The sequence below is a fragment of the Patiria miniata genome, unplaced genomic scaffold (assembly GCF_015706575.1).
Source record: "Patiria miniata isolate m_02_andy unplaced genomic scaffold, ASM1570657v1 HiC_scaffold_29, whole genome shotgun sequence".
NCBI classification, from domain to species: Eukaryota; Metazoa; Echinodermata; class Asteroidea; order Valvatida; family Asterinidae; genus Patiria; species Patiria miniata.
In genome coordinates, this window is record NW_024037068.1 from 9,988,072 (window position 1) to 9,993,185 (window position 5,114).

A 5,114-nucleotide genomic window follows, 5' to 3' on the forward strand; every position below is an offset into this window, starting at 1 on the left:
ATTGTATTGTATTGTATTGTATTGTATTGTATTGTATTGTATTGTATTGTATTGTATTGTATTGTATTGTATTGTATTGTATTGTATTGTATTGTATTGTATTGTATTGTATTGTATTGTATTGTATTGTATTGTATTGTATTGTATTGTTATTAAAGGACACATGAGCGCCATTTACAATCGCGCGTCCTTCACCCGATTTCGTGAAACTCATCGTACCTTACGATGCATCGGAGTGTTGCGACGTGTCCTACGATGCGTCGCACAGCTGCGACGCGTCCTCCGATTCATTTCACAAAACTAATTTTTAGTGCGGCAAATCGTAGGTGTATGTGTAGCACAACACGATGACTGTTATATGTATTTTTTCTACGCACATTAAATAGTCGTCTGATATTTAGCAAAGAGTCGTCGGATCTCTTCTTGATAAAGTTTTTAAAACGTAAAACAGAATGGCGGACGTATGGTCCAGTCTTAAAGGAAAACAGGCTCACGGTGGACTGTTAGCTTCTTTGAAATTTCAACTGCAATATTCCAGGCTGATTCATATTTGCTTTAATGCATATTCCATTTACAACTTCACACACATTGTCTCGGTATTGTAGTTTCATTTATTTAATTTTTATATATAACACTGGAAAAGAAAAGACTTTTCTTATTTTGCGATGACCAAAAGACACGTCGTAACTAAGTTGAAATGTTGTCAAGGAACTTACGACGCGTTCAACGCATCGTAAGTTTTGTGAAATTGATCATACGACACAGCGCTTTTGTGCAATCGGGCGAAGCTTGCTCAATTGCGTTCACTCATGCAAAGACGTAGGCCTACGTGGTTCCGAGGGGAACTCGCAAAACGATTCGCCCTTTGCTGGCTTTCGTGAGTATACCCACACACACCAGCTACACTTCAGAGAATCCACATGGGTATATTGCAAAAAGTCAAGAATATACATGTGAAGAACGTGGCAAAACTGACACATTTTCATTATTTTATCAACATTTTGTGCAAACGTAACGGCTGCTCATCACAGATCCGGAAATCTTAAATGCCGAGGCCCTGCTGTGCGTAGTATTCAGGGTACCTTTGGTAACAAAATTCACTGGGGAAAACTGTTAAATTCTGACATATGATATCACGGTGTAAGGAGGTAATAAACGATAGTTTTTGGGCGACCGGTATACCAAGGTCCCTTTGCCATATTATCAGAAATCCCTCTCCCTCGGCCAAAAAAAAATCCTATAGATAACTTTCAAACCAGCAAGCCACATTGAGGCACTCAGCCTGATTCTTGTAAACGACACTGCAATGACACTGGGGACCTTTCCTGTTTTCCATCTGATGTGCTTCTCGATTTCTGTGCTAATTTGAGATTCTAAGCCAGGGTTTGTGGTTGCAGATCTATACAGCCATATACGCGTCTCATGAAGATGCACGAAGATGCCAAAAATTGCGCCGAATCTCAGCTTATCCATCCGTAATAGCTGTGGACGGTCGAAGTCCCCCGAACCAATCCCAAAAGATCGAGGTGGCCGAGCAGTAAACCCACGATCAATAGTTATATATTCCAAGGTGTTGAGACCTTTGAATGGCGGTTCAAATATGCACTCCGCTCACTAGCCGTTGCTGTCTTTGTATTGGTTGAAATACCAAGGGGCGAGAAGCTGGACTGGCGAACCTGTGATAATCACGAGACACTGTGAAACGTTATACCAACAAATTGGACTCGTAGCATCGAAAAAAAAATAATAAAGGCGGGAAAAAATCTATAGAACGAGTGCCCAGCGATTCTCATGAATGTGTTTGCTTGAGCAAATAATGGGGTAAGGTAGAAATGGCACACAAGTTCACCAAACTAGTACAGACGGGCAGTGAAAAGGTAAAATGAAATGAGATTTCTACGCCTTGTTTTTTTCTCATTACATGTACTTACTGTTCCATCAATAACAGATTAATTAAGGCCTTTTGTGGGTATATTAGCGGGCCCAAACGCTCTGAGGTTAGTTTGTACTCGGTTAATTGTGTTTTATTCGCTTAAGTACACTGAACCCTTCATTTGAGATCAGGAATTTGACAACTAAGATCACAATTTCGTTCACATTATAATAATACCATTTTTACCTTGGTTTTCCTTGCCTTTTTGGACAACACATTAACATTTCATAATTTGGGAATACCTCCTTCAGTCTGTACAAAATGAGGGGAAAAAAAGTTAACTTCCGTATCCTTTAGTAACGTTGGGTTAACTAATTCACATCCAAATTAATGTTTTAAAAACAATTGTATTGGCAGTGGCTTTAATGTTACAAAATACGTATATTGAAAGTCTGTCAGAGCCAATGTGGCCCATTTGGCATTTATCTCTGGTTTCAGTAGAATGAAATGTTGAATTCCCCCTGGATGGGGTGCTAGTTTATCGCAGGTTACTCCCCATGCTATTGCCATATACTCCTGGGTGGAGAGAGGCAAGTGTGGGTGAAGTGGCTTGCCCAAGGAAACAACCTATGACCAGCAGCTGGATTCGAAACCCTAACCCTCTGATCATGCGGCACGAACCCTAACCACTAGGCCACACTCTTGACACTCTGATATAAAAAAAAATTCAAATTTAAACAACAAATTAGTAGCAGATTTGAGTTACCAGGCCTTCGTAATTTACCAAACTACCGTCGCCTCATAACGCCTGAGATTAAACCCATAAGAAACCTTGTTTGTTGTTATTCCCTTCACTTGACATCTCTTTTTTTTTTCTTCTTTTTTTCCAAGCTTTCCTCCTGGGGATTCCTATCTCGGGTTGCCAATAATTCAGCAGGTAGCAATCCCCGTGCTTAGCGCAGGATTTGGCGGGAATTAGTGGCGCCTTCCACGGCTCATTCCCGTCAGTTAAAAGGGCTTACAAGTGGCTAATCGCGTGTTTGGGGATTTGCATATGTGCTGCCTGTGTCGCGAGTTTTATTTCTCCGTCGGAGGGCAACGCGCAGACGACCACTGGTAAACAAAAAGGCGGGAAACGTCCTGTGGTCACTTTTGACATTTGGAGCAGTCTTTTTAGCCCGCCTTGACTAGACAAGGAGCAGCTATGAGTGATTGATCCCCGCCGTGTCAAGTTTCAAGTGTTTACCCGAGTGCCCGATTCGAAAATACGGGAATATCAAAATACAAAGAAGTCAAATTTCGACCAAGCCTTGTATAATCCAAAAGTGTTTACTTTAGGTCAGTGTTGCGTTGAATGGTTGTCCTTGTGTCTCTTCTTCTTGTTCTTCTCCTTCTTTTGAAAACGAGAAGTCTCAAATGCCAAGAGGCCATATTTTCAGTAGTGTAATCCCAGTAGTGTTTAGTTTGCAAATGATTATGAAAGAACTACTATGACTGGTTTATTTTGTTTATACAATTCCAGTTATTTCACAAATTACCAGATGGTTGTTTTTAATTAAACCTTGTTATAAGATTACAGTGCATGCTGTATTGTACCAAAACGTATTTTCCTTTTTGTCCTTGAAGAGCTGCACGGGTGGATGCCGTAGATAAAACTATAAAGCTTGAAATTCTCGCCTTGAAGGGCTAAGCAAATTTGTTAACCACCTTACCAATGGACACGCATTATTAAAGTGGCGAAATTTTACCTCAAACTGCGTCTATCGGCCGTTGCGAAGTCGTACTATCGGACTACATGTAGTGGACTCTCATGGGTTGTTGGGGGGTTTTTTTTCTTCTCTGTACATACATGCGCAGTGTGGGCAAGGAGCACGGCGTCCACATTTCATGCTACACCAGACGCTCCATCGCCAATTCTGTGTCGGTTTAATTTTTTGCTCCCGTGAGCACTTAAAGTTAACCGTTCACGCCTTGTTTGTCGAGGCGGCCGTTTTGCAAAGCTCGGCAAAAAAAAATGGAATTAATTGCCGGCTAAATTGTGATAAATTTTTCACCCCAATGTCGGCCTTCAATCGAAGTACCTTTCAAAAGCTTTCCAACGCGGATATGCTGGAAACTAAGCTTGGGGTTCCTAAAAAAAATATGGGCTGCGTGGTCTTATCAGAGAAGCCTTTTTTCATGGCTCGTGTTAGGCCATTCATCAAATTAGATGCCAATTTATTTCAACGCATGCATTCACTTTATGTTTACTGTACACCTGTCGGTTGGCACTTTATTACACAAATTGGGAGAGAGTGCACACAGCCCCAAGGCTCATTCATCTTCCCCTTTTTTCACTTTTCTTGATCTTTTGATATATCACGGAAGCTGCTTTCAAAGACAGTTTTGGTGTGAAACGTAAATATCAACTGTGAGAGAATATAGAGAAAACAATTGAAAATTTAAATTTCGCTTCCAATCTTGTTTTCAAAGTTACGCGTGTTTTTGATTGTTTACTAATAATATTGTAAACTAACCTGAAATTCCTAAAGCCGCATCTACACTTTTAAGGTAAAGTTGGTTGCACGTTTATAATCTATATACTTTAACTATCTTTCACAATTTTTTTTCTTATCGTTTCGTTGGGGACATTTTTTTAGAGCCGAAAAGCGGGCATTCTTTTTAAAAGGGCTTCTTTAAAATATTAACTGCAGTGTGTATCAAAAAAATTATACATTTAGAAAAAAAATAAACACTGTACAATGAAGATACCCAATCGGGACAACAGGCTGAAGTTAGATACCCGGAAAAAGACAAGTACCTCCGGTAAAACAAACAGATATAATGGAAAACATGCAGGTACCGACAATGTCAAAGCTTTTCATTAAGAAACACTAAGATGGTTTTCAATGCTAGCGTAGCACGGAGGGGGGGGGGGTACCTTCATAACGGAGAGGGGAAAGGATATAAAAAGAAAGACTCGACGGCAATTTTAGTCATTAATGTTATTAAATGTTAATGTAAAAACTGTTCTGGGCAGCTGGAATGCGTGTATTAAAAACTACTCCCCAAGATCTGAATGATGGCTAGCTCCCCCCCCCCCCGTAAAATTTTACGGACGAGTTTTACTGTAGGAAAAAAAATATCAACTTCCCCTGAAAATATCTCGCTTCACTGCTGACTTTCAAGCGGGCTAAACAGTCTTTAGAATTCAGTTCCTTCAGTAGATTTTGTTTTTTGTAAAGCTGAACGTATAATTATT